Raw genomic sequence first — 9,088 nt, 5'->3', positions numbered from 1 at the left:
GCAGAAATGACGCCGAGATTTTTCCAGCTCCTTGGACAATCCTGTCCTTTGCCAATGTTTGGGTTTGGTTTTTTTTGTTTTGTTGTTTTTTTTTTTTTTTTTAAACCAAACCACTTCCAAGTCTGCAGCTTTACCGGACTTTATTAACTGGAATTTATTTTCAGTGTGTTTGAAGCCTTTCTGATTAAGGGTAACTGTTAGAAAAGCAAATGAGACCACGGTAGATGATTTTTCTTTCCCACCTCAGGAATCTGGGGGCTTGCCTCCTGGTTTTGGATTAATTGGACCTGCATGTGCTGGCAGCTGTGCTTGAGGTGTGATTTTTGCAGGGTGCAGAGGTTGGTATGGCCAAGTGGTTGGAGCAGAGGGGTCAGGAGGGGCATGATCCCCAGAAATGGGTGCTGCCAGCCCATGGGGTGCCCAGATCCCCTCACCACTCTGGCTCTGACACCTTTGGGAGCTGAAGGAGAAGGTTACAGGAAATGGTTTGTCCTGGGGTTGTCTGCCCAGCCGTGGCTGTGCTTGTGCATACAGGTCTGTGTCTCTATCACACACACACACAGAATACTGCCATTCCCCCCACGGGGCTTTGGCTGCACAAACACACACAGGGAAGCTCCAAGGGGATGTAAATCCCAAATCACCCGAGGCCTTAGGGCTGCTCCTGCTGCCAAGCAGAATGTGTCTCAGCCTTGTTTTACTACACTGAAAAGTGTGGATGAAAACACCATTAATCCCCTAGCCAGCATAATTTTTCCTTCAAATAACCCCTGGCACATGGGCGTTTGCAGCTTTCATTTGCACCTTAGAGAGGAAGCAGCTGCAACGGGATAGAGTGGAGTGGTAAAGGTATTTCTGCTTGCTTTTTGTTGTGTTCCCTGGGTTACATTCATGCTAATCATGCTGTGAGCAGCATTACAGGCCCTTAGTCCCCCTGATAAATGTGTAACTGTGGAGAGGAAACCTTTGTGCCAGGATGGTTTATTTTATTCTAGGAACTGCTCCAGATTATCCACAATAAAGTTCTCCTCTGATGGCAAAGTCTGCATCTTCCCTGGGGGACAGGTGTTTTGCTGCTTCTCCCACCTGAACCCTTTCAAGTACACACAAGCCCCTGAGGTGAGGTTGTTATCCTGACACAAAACACCAGCAAGGGGAGTGAAGTCCCTCTGGGCTGCTCAGTGAACATCTCTTCTGCAAACGTGGCCTCCAGGCACCAGTTTGTGATCCCAGCTGGCTTTAGCTGCTCTGACTGTGGATTCCCAGGGAACGGTAAGGGGTGCTGGAAGGGGTGAGGTGTGCCAGGATGGGAACTGGGGATTAAAGAGCAGACATTCTGCCTCCACAGCCAACTCCTCCTGCTTGGGGGAGAACCACTGCTGGCAGGCAGATGGGGTGAGCATCTCCTCTGCTGTACCCACAAAAACACCTGATGTCTGAAGCAGCCACAGGCTGGAGGTGTTTCATTCCAGGCCAGGGTTCATCCCTTTTCCATCACTTATGCTTTGCACCTGCCAGAGCTGTTTGAAGGCAAATACCTTTGGAGGGATGTCCAGCCCACGCTGCAGCCCCAGGCTTAGCCCAGCTCCACCTCCCAGATGGACACTGTCGTGATGCTGCTGGGACAGTGGCTGTAGCCCAGGGTGTGCCTGCAGCAGCCAAGTGTGGGAAACACCAGGAGCTTTGGGGATTGAGCAGCTCCAGCTCCTTTTCTCAGATGTGAGGAAAAGATAACACAGCAGCTTTCCCGTGCTGCTGACAGGAACCCGGGAGCTCGGTTCCCAGAGCACTCCAGCCCTTTCCTGCTCTCCAAAGCCTGGCAACTTCATGGGTGCTCAGCACCACCTGACCCAAATTATACGGCTTCACCATTCCCCCATGGTCCCTATCCCACAAATCTGCAAAACTTTCCCTTTTCCTATTAAAAAAAAAAAAAAAAAAAAAAAAAAAAGAAAGCCAGAGAGACGGAGAGGCGCTTTCCAGCCTTTCTGGTTGCAAACCAAGGTAAACTCTCGCCTTTGAGTCCCCAGCCAGGCAGACTGCAACAAAAACACCCGCAGAAAAGGGTGTGCTCCCATTCATCTCAATGGGTGTTAACTTGGAAGGGTAATTATGACCCCCTGATGCCAAGAGCTCTAACCATTTCACTGCTGAGCATCCCAGCCCGTAAATAAAGCCTCTGGCTGGCTGTACAGAAACCTGGCCATGAGGTGTGGACTTTTGGATGTGCCAGGAGTGTGAAATGCTTTGGTCCCTGCTGAGGCTTTTCCAGGAGCCTGTGTCCATCAAGGGATGCACGCAGGGATACCCTGGAGGAGCAGCCTTGGGAAAGGAGCCACGAGAGCTGGTGAATCTCCTGTGATTCTCCAGCAAAAAAAACCTCTCACAGCCAGTTCGGCTCAGCTGCACAAAGGGATGGTCTGGCAAATGCCTTGTGCTGGGTTTCCCTGGGAAAGAAGTTAAACAAGGTCCCAGGGAGCAGAGGAGGAATAGGGTGGAGGTGGCTGGGGGGACTTGTCCTTTCCTTTGAGTGAGCTTTTATGTCCAAGCCACTGGTGAGGTCAGGTCCCCCCATCCCCGGGGCTGCACAAAAGGCACGTGTTTTACTAATCTAGTTAGCCGAGACAGCCAAATAGGAGGAAGAAAGGAAATGTATAAAGAAAGGGAGTGGTGCAGGCAGAGTCACGCAGGGTTTGCTGCCTCCATTCCCCCTGCTCCCAGGGAAAGGAACCCACCCTCCAAGATGCAGCAATGGAAATGGGCAGAGAGCCTTCTTCTGAGCAGAGGTGTGCAGTAAGGGGCATGAACTGCTCCAGTTCATTAACTCTGGGTCCTACAGCTCCAACCAAGTGTCTCTTACTTATTTCTGCAATCCAAGTGTTATTGAAAAGTGATTAAAGAAAGTATTGATTAAAGAAAATGATCCGGCATGTCACTGGCATCTCTTGTCCCATCATGTGACAGTGGCTCATCCCTCCTTCTGACACCCTGCAGATGGGCCAGTGAAGAACTGGGGAACTGGCATTGTCACAGTGTGCCTCAAAGGGAAAAAATGGCACAAGGCCTTGGTGTGAGCAGCAGAAATCATCCATGTCCCTTCAGCTGCTTTTTTTTCTATTACTCCTGAAGTTTCTTCTGGTGTATATATATATATATATATATATCTCTCAGTGGGGCACACTTGAATGTAATGTAAATAACTCTGTGCTCCTCTCCTGAAAGTAAAAGGAAGGAAATTAATGACAATAATAAAATAAAGCCCAAGCCTCCCACTTACAGTCAGTGCTGGCTCTGCCCAGTTAACCCTTGTTTGGTTTTGGTTTCCTGAGAGCCAGGGAAGGTGGTTTCCTCTTAGTTTGTGCTGTGCTATTTTAGTTTTCCCCTCTGAAACTGCCTCTCTGCTCACAGCAGCAGGGTTGTAAAACCCAGCCTGCTTTTAACTCCACACTTAGCATTAATGATTTAGTTTTTGCCATGGGGGTACAAAGATACCCCAATAGGGCTGTGGTTGGGGCTCTAGAGGTCTAAATTATATTGTTAGTGGTACATTGAGATTCAGGGCTAATGGACCAAAGTGAGGATTTTAATAATGTATAAAATCCACCACATAGTGAATATGAGGGTGAGCAGTACGTATTAAACAGCCCTGATTAATTTTTTCCTAAGATAATGAAAATAAGGCAGTTTAGGTGGGTGTCTGTTTCTTTTCATGGCCTATTAATCTAGTTTAAATTACAAACCTCTGTGCCTACAGCCATCCAAAGTGATGGAGAGCTTTATGTCCCCTTCAGGGTTATTGATCCCCTTCCCACGGATGCCCACGGAGTAAGTCCCAGGACTGCAGCACTTGTGGACTTGATGCACCTGCTCCATGTTATTTAAACTGAAAAATGCATAAATAGCATCCTCCTCGCTTTATAGAAGAGGAAATGGAAGCCCCAAATTAAGTTGTTTTCTCTAAGTCATACAGTAAATGCTCTGGAGACGTTTCCATATGTAAATTCTGTACAAAAATAAAGACAGTTGGGTTTTGGACTGTTTGTCTCATCAGTGCAAGTGTTGCATATTGTCTGAAAAACCGAGCTTCATCCTGCTGATGAAAGTCAATCTTTGATGAAATTCAGCCATTTCTATTTCAAAATTAGTGTCCCTACACAGATTGGTGCTTTAAGAGTTAGGTTTGTTTGGAGTAAAGTTGGACATAGGTCATCCTTCAGAAAGGGGCAGATAAATTTATCATGAGTTGTCCACATAAATACCCTCACTGATAATTGGGGTGCTAAAGTAAATGTTAATGTCCCTTAGGCTGTTTGTAAAATCTGGGGGAGATTGGGGTGGAAGGTAAAAAGAGCACATAGAGTCAAAAACCTGCTAAACACTGGGGCATGGGATGGGCTTGGATGTCATTTGGTAATAAATTTCTCTTTTGTTTTCCTTGGCCAGACTGGCTGCTGTGGGAGTTTTGCCCGAAGATCCATCCCCACCCCAGTTCCTTCAGGATTGATTTCACTGTTGTCTACCTCTGATCTGGAGTAACAAGGGGGGAAGAAATCTGCTCTTTGTCTTGCTTTACATCGTGATGCTGTGACTCTGGTCAACCTAAAGGTGCTTTTTACTGTGACCTTTTGCTCTGCATACTCAGCATTGTGGCTCGGGTTGAAAAGAGGCAAAACCCCAGCTTAAATATGCTGCTGTCTCATGCAACCACAGCTCTTGCTAGTCTGTTGCCTTTGTGTGACTTCCTTGTTTCTTTTAACCTGTGAGACCCAGCTGTCAAGGGATTCAGGCCCAGTGCAGAGAGCAGCAGTGTGTCCAACCATGTTCAGACTCCAATTTCTCCATGAAAACCATGTGCACCTTTTGCTTTGGGGAAACAAAACCTCTGTTGAGTTGTTGACTCATCTCAAGCCTCCTCCAGTGCCCAGCAGGTGGAAGGGAGGGAGCCTGATGGTCACCAGGCTGCTGGGAAATACTGTTTAATAGGCTTTTCTGCCTTTGATGTGACCCAGAGCAGCAGCTCCAATGCCCTTCTGTAGCAGCTGTGAAGAGGAGAAATCCCAGAAATGGAGCAGATACTACTGCAAGCAGCAGAAAACACCTCACCTTTGAGAGCTGTTTGCTGAATTGGAAGGACAGGAAGGGGCCAGATCACTTTGAAAGACAAGGAACACAAGGTTTCATACAATTTTTCATTACAGATTCAAAATCAGCCCCTTCTGGTACTTTTCTTCCCTTGTTGAGTCACAGGAGAGAACCCACATGGTGCCCCTCTCTGCCTGCACACCCCTTTGGTGATAAAGAGCTCGGCTGGTGCTGAGCAGCTGCAACTTTATTTAAGCTTTTATCTTTTGTTTTGTTATCTAACCAGCCCAAGAAGCTGGGGGGGGGGGAAGAAAAGAAAAAAATGTGTTCAAAGAATTGCAGAGTCTTCGAAAAGAAACCAGAAGATATAGAAGAGGTTTGTGGTTTGTCTCCCACTTGGCCAAGGTTTGACCATTTTATAACAAAGTGGGCTGCTAGAAAGGGGAGTGCAAAGAGCCCATCACACTTCTTGTCTCTATAAAATGATTTACAAACGCATCCTGGATGTGGAGGGGCAGAGGGAGCAGACAATTGGGTCTGCACTCCTCCTGAGGCGTTCCCCAGATGAGAAGGGGCTTCAGAACACTTGCATGTGAAGGAAAATAAAGATAAAGGCACTGCAAAAACAAAGCAGCCAAGTCTTTGAGGTGAACTGAAATGCACAACTGAAACCCCAGTGTTGTCTGTCTTTGACAGCTCTTCCTCTTTTCACCATCTCCAGAGAAGCAGCTGGGGCTGCTGCTCAGACCAGACCGGATGGGAAAACATCTGCTGTGGTCCTGGTCGTGCCTCCTTGTCCTGACTGCTCACCCCCTGCTCCCCAGCCAGCTGCATGAGGGATGGGACATCCTCTAGCTCATCACCCTGCTCCCAGCAGCTCAGGTGGGGATTTTCCCTGGCTGTCAATGGGATGAGTCTTCATGAGGTGTGCCCAACTCTGTCCTCAAGCCCTGAGTGGCTTGATTCTGTCAGTGCAGCTCTACAAACTGGAGGCACAGTCAGACTGGGCAAAGTGGTGTGGGAAAAGCAATCTGTGTCTTCATGGACATGTTGAAAGGATTTCGGTGCTGCTGTGTTTGATCACTCAGAAGGAAAATGTTTCCATGATGCAGGAAACTGAAAGGACAACTATTGTAATATGTGGGTGATACTGAGTGGGAATGAGGTCTCAACAAGTTCAAAGTTCCTTTGCACTCATCCCTGAGCTCACACAAGGAAAGAGATGCTCCTGATATATCTGGATACACCAATCTGAGATGAGAAACTTTAGCATAAATGCTCATTTTGCATCTGACAAATAGGGTGGACTGGTAGATTGAGGGATTTTTTTATGTAGGGAGTTGTCTGGGGAATTAAATTTTGGTGGGAATTTAAAACTCCATGCCACCTGCAGAGCTTGAAACAATGTCCAGACCAAATGACAGAAGTGGTGCTTTTCTTTAGGCCCTCATTTTTCTCTGGGGTCCAGTGTGCAGCCCCTCTTTGCCCCACAGAGGCTGCCACCCTGCAGACACAGGGGCATCATGTAGCCAAAACCTTTGTGCATGGCTGTGAGCTGTTCTGAGGCTGGGCCAAAACTCACTGCACCAGGCACTGGCAGGGGGATTAATCACAGGAATGCTGCACATCTTCAGCTGAGTGGGTGCTCACCTTGAAATGTGAAGGAAGATTCATCTGACCACAACTGACATTTCACACAGGGTGAAAGCTTGAGTTTAGGGTGAGTGATATAGACTGGAGAACTACTGTAGATGAGAATTCATCCTTAATATGGAGTGGATGTGCTCTGGGTGATCATGGATACCTGTTATAGTCGCTTTTCTCACATAGTCAAGCCCTAAATGACATGTCCAGGGTGTTGGTGGAGCTGGGAGACAGACCAGCTCTTCAAAGTTGCTGATTTATACAGTTTCTTTTTAAATACACAGACAGACTGAGCTGGATATTAGAATTTTTGTCATTCAGGAAATACATAAATTTGCTTCCAATTCATCATTGCAAATCTGAACAAAAACCAATAAAATTTAAAAAGGTTTGATGGAGACAGAATATAAAAGCCATTTGGTCTGATACGACTGAAACAGTTCACTTCGATAATGTCAAAACTAAACATAACAAAAGGAGGTGCAGCATAAATCCCAGCACAATAAAATATAAAACACATTGACAATATTTCAGTTAATATTGGAATACAATGCAAAATTCAATCAAAACAAGTTGAAACAAGACCTCTCTATGTCACCAAAACATTTTAACATTGCTGAAGTGAAACTGAGAAAATGGAATCTGTGGAAATTTTTTCACTGAAAGCTTTTCATGGACATTTTTGTCCTCATGTGTATGCATTTAGAGATAGTGATTTTGTCGAAAACACTGCTAAGCATCACTTTGATGTCAGGTCTTTATTTTTCTACAAAAATTACATCACTTCCAATAATTGGCAAGACCTAGAAGCAATCAAGTTATTTACACCTACTCAGAGCTGGTAGAAACAATCCCTCAGACCCTTTTTAATGCACATCACAAGTCTTCTGTTATTAGAGGCAGGTGCTTTTTGGTTGCTGGATAGATTTCAGAGTGAGCTGTTTCAGTAATAACGGCCAACAACGTCTACATTGGGCAACATCATCCTCAGACCTGGAAAATCCATATATTCACTGTGACGTTGCACTTTTTTTTTCCCCTCATCAGCGCTGAGTCATCTGACAGAGCCGTCCTTCCTCATACCATTTAACACACGAGGTAACTAATTATTTACCACCTCTGGCTCGGCTGGAATCATCCTTTTGTTATTTACCATTGATGACTAATTAGTCGTGCTCCAAACCACGTCCATTGGAAGGCCACACGTGCTGGATGGGTTCCCACCTGGACAAGAGTTGTCTCCTCCCCCCTCCACACTGCTGACTAGGAGAATAATTTATGCTGCTTTCAGGACACTTTAAACCTGAAAGAAAATCAAGTCAGAATTTGGAAGAGCAGAGAGAAAAGTGTGTTCATGATTGTGTTCCAACATCAAAGGTCCCGGCAACAGCAGGGAAAATAGAGAGGTGCCTCTGTGTCTTTTGTGCTCAGCTGGGACCTTGTTCACCATTCAGCCTCTCACCTGCCTCCGTTCCCAGATTCCCAGAGCTTACAAAATGCTGTATTTTTTTGTTTTCTCAGAAGTGCTCTTATTTCTGTGTCTGACGAAGCAACTGCTCTGTGCACCACTGGTGAGATTTGGAGGGGAAGGATGTTTCAACACACTCCTGGACCAGGCTTTCAGAGGGTAAAGGCTTCGTCACTTCCATCCCGTGCAACGGGGTCAGCTGACTGGCATGAGAAAAAGCAAAATTACTCCTTTTGAGCCTCAGCGAGTGTGTCCTGAGGATCTGCAAATGCCTGTGGCTGTGTGTCTGAGTCTACAAAATCTTATCAGATAGAGACTGTGGCCAGTTGCCATGTGGTGTGTGCTGACCTGGAGTGCTGGGCATGGCCACATCCTCCCTGAACAGAGAGCAGCTGGACTCCCACAAGAACCACCAAGAACAGGTACCAGAGACACTGGGCACAGGGGCTGGGGCCAGGAGGATTCAAACAGCTAAAGGGAGCCTTGCGACTTTTGTCCCATCTTCCTAAGGGTTTACCCGTGTTCACAAAATCAGTCCGGTGGTGTGTAAACCTTACCCTGAACTTCCTCCAAGCTCACAGTCTATAAATGCAGGTGCACAGCACAGCCTGACATCGGCAGGGAGAGGAACAAAGGCACCACATCCCTCAGCACTGGGGACGTTGAGAGAAGGAAAATCAGTGAAAGAAGCAGAGGGAGGGAAGACAGGGAAAAGACCACTCTGTCTTCCATTCCCCTTCTCAGCATGTTCTGCTTAGTCACAAGTTTCAGTCTTGTTTGTCCGTGCTGAGGCCAGGAGCAGATGGATTTTACCTGGAGTGCTTCTCCTAGCCTCTAGAAGAACTCTGGCCTTCCTCTGTGCCTCTCCAGGCCAGAAGCACTGCACCACACAGC

At 46.8% G+C, this 9,088-nt stretch overlaps 1 long non-coding RNA gene across 1 annotated transcript; it reads right to left on the bottom strand.

The window, feature by feature from the left end:
- Nucleotides 1-7,459: 7,459 nt before the first annotated feature.
- LOC136362582 (uncharacterized) lies at nucleotides 7,460-8,783 on the bottom strand. Its single transcript, XR_010743820.1, has 3 exons — nucleotides 8,752-8,783; nucleotides 8,189-8,397; nucleotides 7,460-8,029 (listed from the first exon to the last, which is right to left on the bottom strand). It is a non-coding gene; the product is annotated as an uncharacterized lncRNA (long non-coding RNA).
- Between the last annotated feature and the right edge of the window lie 305 nt (nucleotides 8,784-9,088).

The sequence above is a fragment of the Sylvia atricapilla genome, chromosome 1 (genome assembly GCF_009819655.1).
Source record: "Sylvia atricapilla isolate bSylAtr1 chromosome 1, bSylAtr1.pri, whole genome shotgun sequence".
NCBI lineage: Eukaryota > Metazoa > Chordata > Aves > Passeriformes > Sylviidae > Sylvia > Sylvia atricapilla.
This window is presented reverse-complemented; position numbering and strand designations above follow the sequence as displayed.